Source organism: Corvus brachyrhynchos, unplaced genomic scaffold, assembly GCF_000691975.1.
Source record: "Corvus brachyrhynchos isolate BGI_N302 unplaced genomic scaffold, ASM69197v1 scaffold101, whole genome shotgun sequence".
In the NCBI taxonomy this organism is placed as follows: domain Eukaryota; kingdom Metazoa; phylum Chordata; class Aves; order Passeriformes; family Corvidae; genus Corvus; species Corvus brachyrhynchos.
Window position 1 is genome coordinate 20,904,730 of NW_008237239.1, and position 11,972 is coordinate 20,916,701.

Genomic DNA, 11,972 nt, shown 5'->3' on the forward strand with positions numbered 1-11,972 from the left:
ATTATTTCTACAGAGCACTTCAGCTCAGATTACTTAATCTAAGCATTTCAGAGGTTTCTTTAATATTAAACCCTAGCTAAATGTTTCAAAACACTGACATCAGTAACTGATGGAGAAGTCAAGGACAATCAAATTGGACTTCTTTTTGCCATGGCTGTGGAGTTTGAGGTGCTCAGCTGAAGCACTGAAATGTGGGGTCTCCAAATTAAATGTCAAGCACCACAGCTTCATAGAGCAGTCTTCCAAAAACCAAACTTTGCCCAGCATTACATGAGATATGGTCCAGCATCTCAGAAGTTAGGGGAAATTTTATACTGACTTACTAAGTGCTGGTTCAGGTTCAAAACAAAGACCAACTGGAGTTTGTAATCAGGGATTCTCTGTTGTAGCAGCCTTCAGGGTCCTTCTAGCTTGGGTAATTGAAGGAGCAATGTCTACTTAGTGAGCATGTACCTCCTGCTTAGGAGAACATTCCTTTTGGTCTTTGGTGATTGTCCTGCTGGACAAATACCTCCGTTTTGGTTCCCTGTGCATTTACAAGAGCTTGGAGATGTGATTGCATACCAGACACTGGTGTGCCAAAGCACCCCTTTGACACCTCTCCATCCATGTGTGGCTCCAGCCAGTCCGTCTCTATTACCAAGCAACCTCCCTGTAAACCAGCTATCGAGCCTGTGATAGCTGTGAGGGATCATAATTACTGGGCTTATCAGCTGCCCTGTTTGCTGCAGGCTCATAAAGCCAAATCCTGCTTGAAACCCTGTGGCCTGTGTTCCCATGGAGCCCTGCCAGTCCCTGGAGTCTTCCCCCCACTTGGCTCTCCTGGGGATATTCCCTCTTTCCTTCTCATACAGCTGATCCAATGCTGCCTGCTCACCTGTGTTTCCCAGGCAGTCTAAACTTCTCCAGCTTCTTCTGCCTTCCCCCAATTAGTGTGCCTTTCTCTACTGGTGATTTGCGTGCTTGATTAACTTTTGGATATTTGTTTGATGTCTTTACAGCCTTTCATGTTAATAACTACTAAAGAAGGCAGAAGTAAAGCTTTACAGTTTCTCTCTGTTCCTCATCATACTTGTCCCCTTTCCCTGTTGTTAATCCTGCTATTGACCCGCATTTCTTTTTCAGTTTAACTATTTCTTCTTTCTCCAATTGTCTTCGGTTTGACACAGATCATACACATGTCATCATTTTTTCTCACTTGTACCACAGGGTCATCTTTGCCAGCACACTGTCTTGTTTTTATGCAAGCTTTAATTGCTCTTCATTGTGGAGAGAGGAGGAAAACAATTATAGGGTAGTTCTGTTGACAATTAACTTCATGTAACATTACCTACTCCTGGTGGTGTGCTGAAAAATACAATGTCATTTCTTTCTTTAATGAATGCGGTATTACCTTATCTTTGAAGCTGTTAAGTCAAAGAGAATTTTGCCTCTTGCTGTAGTAGCATCAGGGTTAGAGCAACACAAAAACAGGTCTGAACATTTCATCTGCAACTTTTAGACTGAAACAGCTTGACATTACTGAGAACATAAGCTGTGGCCATGATCTGAATAAATCTTGCTTACCTATATCAAAAGAGACAGTTTTTGTAGTGTGTCAGCACCAAGTGCATACCTGAGGGCATTTTGGGAGAAGATGTTTAAGCACAAAAATTAGGGTTCATGCTGGTGAACATTTGAAATGTGAAAGCCCTCCTGAGCACAATAAATGTTTGAAGTGACAATAAAAACCTTTTGCGAATAGAAACACTCTAGTAACAAACAAAATTAGAATCCAAGGGGCAATTGCATTGCAATCCAGACAAATATCTCCTCAATAGCCTACTTCTGCTGAAGTCAATAGCAGACCAGCCTGCAGAGCTTTAGGAAATCCTACCTTAGGTACTTTATTGGCATGCCAGGTTTATAAAACAAATGCACTTGTTATTACCGTGTAAAATACATCCCCCCTGAGCTCAGTGGGTCTGTTGATGGCACTGGCTGCTACATCTAGACATGGGAAGGTTTCAGTGCAATCTTTCTTGAATCAAACAAGAAGTAGAATGAAAATTAAATCTAATTGCATTACACAAGGCAAAGCATTAGCAGCCTTTACAAGTGATTAAAGCTTTGGAGTGGAAGAAGATAAGAAATTGAATGGTTTGATGTTAAGATATGGGATTACTTATTGTGGGTGAGGCACTGCTATTTCTCCTGTTTAAAAATCCATAATAAGTGCATGAAAGAAGCAGTAATATCTTGATAACAGTTCTAGCCCCGCAGCAATTCCTCCCTGGGTTTTAACCTTTCTGAGCTTGTTCCACTGCAGCTTCTTCCCTTTTAGAAATTATTGGCCAAATGTTTCCCAATCATTCCCAAGTCTTACACAGGCAAATTTAATCACGGCAGAAACCACAGCTAGAAGAAATTTGCCCATGCGAGAACCGAGCGAGAAACTAATTCAGTAAATTTCAGTTAAAGCCAGATAAAATGCCTTTGGTTATTCATCATTATATATTCTGTGATCTCTTTGCTCAGCCTGAGCATTGTGCAAGCAATATATCTGTCTCCTGAGGTCAGACAAAAAGCACAGTGTCACTCATGCTCAATGTGTATGCAGTCAAGTCTACTTTAAGCCCGATGGAAATAGGAGGGAGTGATGGCAGTGTACAGATCTTAAATCCAAGTTGTGATTTTCATAAGAGAGGCAGAAAGAGGAAGAATTTGATAAGATGATTTGTTCATTTACAAAAACTGCTACTGGCGGAGCTGGGAGGACCAGGAAAATCTCAGATAAAATCAAAAGCTCAAAATTGTCTTGGTAATGTGGCAAAGTTGTTCAGTATCATTAAATTTAAAAGTAGTCAAGGGAAATGCATGCTAAGGAAGGAAGAGTTAAATGGAGAAGTAGAAAATGGGAAATAACTGGTTAGTCAGCAGTCCTGTCACCCTTTATTTATATTACAGTAACTTAAAATTGGGTCTTTGTGCCTTCATGAATGAATTGGAAGAGCTGCCCAAGCAAACAGGTACTTGAGAATTTGTTTCTTTGCTTTCAGATGGAACTTTTTAAAATAAGGGACTTGTGAAGGTATATTTAAACCATAGAGAAGTCCAGGTAGATTTATCTGAGTTTTTTCATTAAATTGTAACTGTAGGAGTTTGTACAGAGATTTGGGGGGGGAAACAAAAAAAGGCCTAACAGTAGAAAGGATGTTTTCATGTTTAGGGCCTTTTTATCCCTTGCATCCATCTTTGTAAAGCAGAATTGCTGAGACAACTATCAAGAAACAGATGTTCTCTGAACACCTACCTACACAAAACACCAGTGGCAGAAGAAAAATCTGCCACAAGTCTGTTGTTTAATCCAGTCAAAAGATAAGCCAACAATATAACCATTGAACAGCTTTTCCCATCTGTAAGGCTCAGAAAGCCCACAAGTGACATCTTCTTTTGTCAGACTTCTTATGTGGAGAAATATGACATAGACCCAAGATCACTTGTGAAATTCAGATAATGCAGTTTTAATGCTGTTTCTTAGCCTGAAAGGAGAAGTACTGTGAGATGTACTGGCACTGAAGTGACAGTACTTGTGCAAGTATTCTTTCGAAGCCAATAATGTCTCACAAAAACATAAGAAAATTTGGATACCATTATTCTTTTTAACTTGCAGTTCAGAAAAAAAAAAAAGGCTCAACCTTGGGTGTACACAGACATCTGAAATGCAAGTTTCAATAAACAGCAAAAGCAGCTAATGTTTGAAATGACAGGGCATAAGATTTTTTCTGTTAGGGTGTTGCTTAGATACACAATTATCCACACAAAAAACATTCTCAAAAAGACATAGGAAAATAAGAATGGGAGCAGCTTTAAAGGATGAAAAATTATGATTGCAACAGAAATCTACTTTTGAAACAATGTTCACCTGGAATCATCAGCTGCATGAAGACTGTAGGAAGGTCAGAGGAGGTGGCAGTATATGGCTTCAGATATTTGACACAAAAGAGAGAAGGAATTGGTGATTCTTGGGGCCCATGAGCACTACCATCATGTATACCCATGGTTACTGAGACATACTTCGTATATTTCTTGGTTATCATGCTTTTGTTTCCTGTGTATTTTTAAAACAGTTACTCTTAATGCAGGTGTGTTTCCTCTGTCTGATGGTGTTTCAGAAACCCCTGTGTTCTAGGTGATATTTGGCAGTGCAGTGAGCCAAGGCAGATGCTTCTTCATGCAACCTGGAATATGAGCAGGGGTTTAAACCCCCCCAACAGCTGTTAATGTGAGAGTGTGAAGACCCTAAGCCTGTAGTGCAAAGGGGAGGCTTTTTCACAGTATATAAATTTGTCAAACAACTGTGGAGCGTGTGGGATATATTTTTCCATTATTAACACCACCACCATTTCAGAGAAGATTGTAGCAAAATGGTTTTCCCCAGCTGTTAGGATAAGAAAAGAAGACAAGCCAGAGACAGGACCCTGCAACCATCAGGTGTGGAGGCAGCCACAGAAAGCAGCTGTGGGCTAGTTTAGATCAATGTACAAGGAGACAGGCTGCAACCAAAAGAAGGAACATTCTGTTCTCATCTCCTTTTTCTGGAAATCCTCCTTTGTGAGGTGGTTTAGGACTAATTTAGGCAACACTAACCCATATTCTTTCTGTTTTAACAAGCCATCAGAGTACCTCAGCTGTGCCAAGGGGCAGGATAACAGGAGGGCATTTACTAGCATCTTGCTGAAGATTTGTCCAAGAAAGGCAGCATAAAATGAAGAAAATAATTTCAGTCTTGATTTTTATGACTGTAAACCAGAGACTGGCCCCAAGAGTTTAGCAGAGAAGAAGATGATATTATTTAAAAGAACAATAAAACCTTAAGTATTGAAAGAAGTTTGTGAACATTATGTTAGTGGAAAAGGGAGGTTGTCATGCCACAGGACACTTCCATCCCTTTACAGCCAATTCAGCAAGAATAGTGCCAGTTTGTAGGTCCTGACTTTCATTGTCTCTATGTATTTGAATTCCTTTGAATTCAAATAGAGTTTGAATTCCTACTCCTGATTTTCATCCTTCTCTGAACTTCATTCTCCACCATCTCCTTTTAGGAGAGGCTCCCTCTCCCTCATTTGAAACCATGTTCTGTTGCAGTAGGATTAGCCAGAAAACTAAACATAAGCTTGCCAAAGATTTTGAGCCTCAAGCCTGTGACTCTCCCCACATGTTCCCTCTTCAGGGGGGGCTGCTTAGCAAGAGCTTGGGCCAGAGCTGCTGCTCAGCTGGCAACACTGATGGCCTGGCACAAGTCAGTCCCCATTTGCTTGTACAAGGTGTATGAAGAGCAGCTGGCCCCAGCCAGGGAATCATAAAAGTGATTTAGAGACACTTCTACTTCTTCCGTGGCTTGGTTCTGTGCCAAAGCAACGTCACCAGACCTCCTTCTGTATTTATTGGGTTTTGTCTTTAGGACAACGGCATGTAGTAGTGAGCAGGGGTGGACTTGTTTAATTAGTCTTTGCAGGCTGTACACAGAAAGGGCAGCATGCAGTACAGCTGAGGAAAAAAGCTTTCCTGCTTCCGCTAAGTGAAAAGAGCAAGAATACTGCTGCTGCTGGTGGTGAAGCTGAAGCCCCAGCGTTTATCTTTTTAAGGGCCATGTATCACTCAAATACACAAAAGTTAGGCCACTTGAGCTGATAAATGTGCCTGCTGAGTACCCTCTAGAGACTAAAGATCTTTCTTGGAAAGCTCAGCTAGAAGGTGTCAGCTTAGAAAAACACACTTGGGAAACCTGCTGCGAGGAGGAGAAGTTAAACATTCACGAGCAGCCGGGTTTTGAGGAGGTTATTCCTCTCTCCTTCTCTGAGGTTTCTTTGGGGTCACCCCCAGTGCCTTAGAGATGCTAACAGCTGGGGTTTCTGAGATAAAACCTCACCTTACTCCTCTCAGTCTGGCATATCCTTCACCCTAAATATACTGCCCTGGCTGTGTCATACATGATAACCTCTCCTTAGGTCATGGGGTCCCCTCCTCTCCTGCCTGACGTGGCCAGGTATCAGCCCCACATGGCAGCGCCTCTCCATGTAAGCACTCTGCGTCTGGGATTGGTCTTCACATTCCCATCTCAGGGGATTTCATGAGAAATTTCATGAGGTTTTCTTGCAGCTTCTTATCCCTCTAGTGCTAGTCCTCTGTACAGCACAAGAGGTCCTTCATCACTACCTCCCCTACAAAATTTCCTGTCTAGAGCACATGAGTACTTTGTTTAATCCCGGCATCACAGCCACCAGCACCTCTCCATCACACCACTCTCTTGCAGGAGCCTCTTGCATCATTCCCATGAGGCAGACCCTTGTGACATCCTACTGGTCGCCAGGGATGCCTGTGGGAGTTGCAAGCCCCTTGCCCACATGCAGAAATCACCAGCTACCAGAGAAGCAGGGGAGTCCCAGCACCCCTGCCCTGATGGAACTGCCCTGCTGCTTCCCAGCCCTATCTCCTGTCCTCACCTGAGTCACGGCTGGGAATAATTTTGGCTTCATCTTTGTGATTCACTTCTACAGAAATTGTTTCCTCTCAGTCTTTTATACCTTTCACATGCACCTGGTAACTTAGTAACTATTTATTAATTCACCTTTTAGTTATTTAATGTAATTGTGACAAATATAATCTTTTTTTCCTAAGGAAGCTTGGCTTATTTTAGGCTTGTATTTCTATTAATTCTTTTTAAAACCAACATACATTAAAGAGGAATGGATATGTGGCCATGACCTCTTAGCCCGTGGTTTAAAGCATGGCCAGCAGAGAAATGCCAAGGGTGATCGATTCTGGTGTTCACTGATGTTAGGCATCACAGGGCTATGGATAACCAATAACCTGATCACCATTGTGTGTAAATAGAATAAAATTGGTACTGTATAAATCCTGTAAAAATTGCCTGCAGCTCTTTGAAACTCTCTTAAAATTCAATTATTCATCTCCTGGCTCTGTTCTGCCAGCATGGCTCCTTTTGAGTAACAGTTGTCTCAAACACCTGACTAATATTTCACAGGTGGAAATGAAACAAGGAGCACCAGCAGAGACATGGATGGTTTTTAACTACATTCATTAAGCTTATTATGGTGCACTTTTCAGTCACTGAATAGAGTGGGCATCTTTTCCCAAAGTCTCTGGGTGCAGGTGTGCACTTTTTTATATATGGAACTCTCAGGGAAAACAAAAAAAAAAGAAACTGGTTTAGCTCACCTTGGTTTGCAAAGCAAATTTGCAGGAATTCTGACCATCTCTTTACTCTAGTCTCTGTTAAAGGAATGTATTTAAAAATATTTTTAGAAAGTTAGGAAATGCCAGAAATTGAAGTGGTGTGTGTATATATCTATAGATATAGATTTAGATATAGATATATTTTACCAAGGATGGATGGATGAATGGGTAGATAGAATGATTATGGAAGTCACTCCTTATCTGCATAGTCACTCAGTATTTTCTCCATGGAGTATCTGTCCCAGTACATGGGTCACCAAGGACTGCAGGTTTGTGTAGGATACAGGTTTGGCCAGCCCTAAACACTGCAGTTGTATCTCATTTATTCAGACATAGCATGGGTCCAGCTTAAAGGGTCTTAATTCACACAGTGCTGGACAGACCACTGCTGTCCAGGAGGTGTTTGCAGATAGTAATCTAAATAAGATCAAATGGGATTTTACAGCAACTTGGATATTAAAGGCTTTGCAATAGAAAAGTTCTAAAAAAATGTACTGTTTGAGCCCAAAGGGGGGTATTTTAGTAAATCAGGCTGAGAAAGATGTTAAAGTAAGTCTTTCGTTTATAGTCAGCACATGCGAGGCTGGGTGGAAGAACTGACTCGTAGTATTCCCCCTTTGGGGTAAAAGCTCTGGATGCAGCAGTTTTGTCGGCTCTGAGCTGTGACCCTGTATCCAAGGCAACCGTTTCTGGATGTTAGGTGGTAAGGAGCTAGAGAATAAATGAGAGGCAGTTGTGAAATATACAGGTATGACTCTCAGGGGAAATAATAATGAAATGCTGACAGGTGGGAAAGGGTGGGAGGAAGCACCAGAACCCAAACATGGGGTTCAGAGTAGGATGTTTTGTTCCTATGTACTTGTATAGTATGGTATGTGTGTTAGTCAATAAAGACCAGCCAGGACTATTGGAAAGCTGTGAAGTAATGCAAGTGTGGAACAGACAGGAAACAGGAAAACATGAAAATTGGTAGCTCTTTGTTTCTCTGTGTTCTGTAACCCCCATCTCTTACCCTTTATGTTGCAAGAACTTCTTTCCCTCTGGAAACAGCATTCTGCTTATAGTTGTCTCTGTTGTTGTTTATTTCTGAGGAACCATTTGTTTAAAAAGTTGCTTTCAACCATTTTAGTTGATTTTGATTTCTTTAAATATAACCACATGATGGTTATATAGTGGCATAGAGGTGATGCTGCTCTGATGATCTAAGGGCTATTTCACTCTGGGATTTCAAATGATTGCGAGTCAGGGTGCTGATCTGCTGTGTGAGTGAAGTCCTGTGAGAGGACACCTGCATAAGAAGAACTGGGGTGGCTGAAAGAGGCAGGGACACTTTCTTGTGTTCAGTTTTTGTGACTTTCTTGTGTTTTAAAGTTTTTGAAGTGACCAAAACTTTATTACATCTCTCAGTAAATACGTCTTTACTGCAAAACTGTCACCCCCTTTAATCTCAAAATATAGTAAGACAAGGTAATTGCCAAAGTAATTTGACTGAGAGGAGAGCTCACAAGTACTAAAGCTGCTGTATTTCTTTCTGTCTTCTGGCATCAACCATCTCTTACTCATAAGAAAGTGGGTAAAAGAAAAGAAAGCAAGAGCAACAGGAAGCATATGTCACAAGTTTGTCCATCTGTTCTACCTCTTGAATCCATCCCTAGCTTAAGTAATTTAAAACTCCAGATGAGCAGAATTGTAACCACAAACCTGTTATGCAAGCCAGGATGAGGGTTTCATTAAATGCCAGCATTTAACCATGAGAGGCTGCTGAAGAGGGTTTTTGTCAGCTCATCTCTACTAATTCTCTTTGTTTGGGGAGGAGAAATATCAACCAGCTGAAATTAATGCTGCCATAGAGCTTGTATCTGAAGTGATGAGGCAAAATTGGCATGAGGGAGGTTCAAATATTGCAAAGTCAACCCCAAGGCACCTGTAAAATACGTCTCAGGGCCATGAAAAATGTAAAGCCCTGTTGCGCTTTTTCCCTTGTAGCGTGTTGGAAGCGTAGGCAGTTCTGGATGAATTTGCTTCATCCAGGCATCACGATGTTCTTAGCCTTGGGTGAGGGCTGAACTCAGAGATGAGGTACAGAACATACCAGGACCAACCCCTCGTGGTCAGGGTGACACAAAGGGACAAACCCAGCTGGCAGAGGAAGACCCTGCATGGGCAGTCCACGAGTGCTCCCCTCAGCCAGCTGGTGACCTAAGAGATGTGTTTTAGTGGTGGCTTGGCAGTGCTGGGGTAATGGTTGGACTCAATGGTCTTAAAGGTCTTTGCCAACCTTCTCTGTTTGCCTGGCCTCACTTTTTGCCTGTTTTATATATTTCTTAGCACTCTCATTGCTGTGATGGGCCCTTTCACCTTGCATAGCTGCATACTGAATTTTGGTAACATTTTGCTTCAGAAGATTTTGATGAAACAAAGAGCAACAAAAATATAAAACTTCACTCTCTCTCTTGAATGATCACTAGAAAATACTGAAAAGCTCAGCACATTTACAGCTCTATCCAAACTGTCGCTATCTCTTTTTTTTTTCCTAATTAATAAATGTGTCTAGCCATATGTGTGACAATAAACCCATTTATTTTGATGGTGATGTTCACATGCTTGCTGTGAAGCACATGTTTAAGTGCTTTGCTGACAAGGCACAGGCGAACAGATGCCTTCTCCATAACAAGTTGGCTGTGTATCCCTAGCTGCCAACCACAACAGGCTCCCCAGCTCCTTCTGAGGACCAGGCTCTTATGGATATTCATCATTAAATGAGAGACTCCTGCTAGCAGCCAGCCCAATCCAGAGAACAGGTCCACCCCACAGAGAAGAAGGAACTGAGAACTTCTCAGAGCCCAAGGCAGGGTTTATGAGGTCTGCTCAAGGGTGGTCTTGTTAACGCTGCAAAATGGAGAGACGGTGGGTCCAGAAAGCAAAATGTAATTACCTCTTTGGTAATATTTTCTGGCAATACTGTGCAAGTTTTTCACTGACTTTTACACAGAATACTCTTTTAACAATGAAGATTATGATCATTAAATCCTAGAATGGTTTGGGTTGAAAGGGACTTGAAAGGTCATCTATTCACGTGGGCAGGTGTTGGAGTGAAAGCTTCTCTGGACTCAGGTCCAGAGGAAAAGGCCCAAAGCACAGGGGTTGAATTAAAACCTTTGGACAAGCAGAGATACATGAAGCCACACCAAAGTGAAATAGAAATATAGATTTTTAACTATTAGTAAAAATATATGCTAAGTGCCTTAAAAAGTGCCTGAAACACTGAAGATCTGCAGCAGAGACCTTAAACACAGTTCTTACTGCAGCAGTGTTGCCTTTTCACAGAATTTCTTTACTTTAGACAAAATATAGCTAGAACTGTACTGTTCACATTTTTTAGATAGAGTGTTCACATGAACAATAAGAGCTGATAGAAACTGTATATGCAAATCTGTGTAATACCTGTGTAACACTTGTGTAAGGCTTATGACTGTTAGAATTGGACCAGGATAGGTTAAGAAAAGGAAAACTAGAATCGTGTGTTAATCTTACTGGTCAATTAACAAATGTAATCCACACTTCTGTAAGAAAAGAAGAGCACATAGAATTAGAAGAAGCAGCTGTTTTCTGCCTGCTGTTTGCTGTTGCTGCTTGGCTTTATCATGTAACCCCTTTGAACTCTGCCTTCAAGAAAGCTATGAGACTATGAAATGAAGAACTTAGCAGAACAGCAGCCTCCTCTGCTCTCTTACCCTGGTCTGAGAAGGAAGGGTCTCCCATCAAAAGCTCAACAGGCAGGGACACCTTTCACTAGATGAGGTTACTCAAATTATGAAATATAGTCTGAATTGGTGGCACACAGCTGTTTCTGAGCCTGCCAAATGTGCTGTGAAAGTAGGACCACCTCTTTTCTCATGCATTTTCATGTCACTGAAAAGATACACCTGAGTTTGCTTGTCGTGAGCATTTACATTCTTTTATCAACCATTGGGAAATTCTCTATCAACAAAGTAGGAAGGGAGCACAGATAAACTACCCAGAAAAATTCAGCCATTGCAAAAATAAACCAGTAGGTTTCAAGCAGCAATCTCAATTCTTGCTGTTTATAAAGGTGTGTCATGGTAATAAACTGGATTTAATGATTTCATTATGCTCTGTAATGATTTCATTATGCTCTGTGCTTTGTCTTCACAAACTTCTATTTATATAGTCTGGTGTTGATATTTACTGCCTTGAATATGTTATTTGCTCAGTATTTTGGTGGAGCAATACAGCAATGACATTTCAGAATGTGGATTTTTCACAAACCTTTAATTCAAATTAGATGTGGTTATTTTTTCCCGGGACATAAGCAGTCACCTCAGTCCTGTCAATAAGCACTTTGCCTGAGCCACCAAGTGTTTTTACCGAGAAGAATAGCAGAATAAGGGCAATACCTGCAGAACTGAGTTTCAGAAGAATCTTCCTGAGACAGGATGTGAAATATGTGTAATCTTTTCCATAAAATAACTGGTATCAGCAAATAACAAGGAGTAAACTTACTGTATTTATTTGCATGCAAATTTAAGTTCACCTTTGCTGTTATTTAACCATCTGTTAGCTACAGGGCATTACTGCTTACTTATAAAACTGTGTGTATGAGTAACATCATAATAAGTAATAGTACAATAAGTAATTCATATCAAGAAGAGGTGAATTAATATTGTTGCTGTATCTTCCCAGAGTTTGTATACTCTGATTTTTCTGTTGAA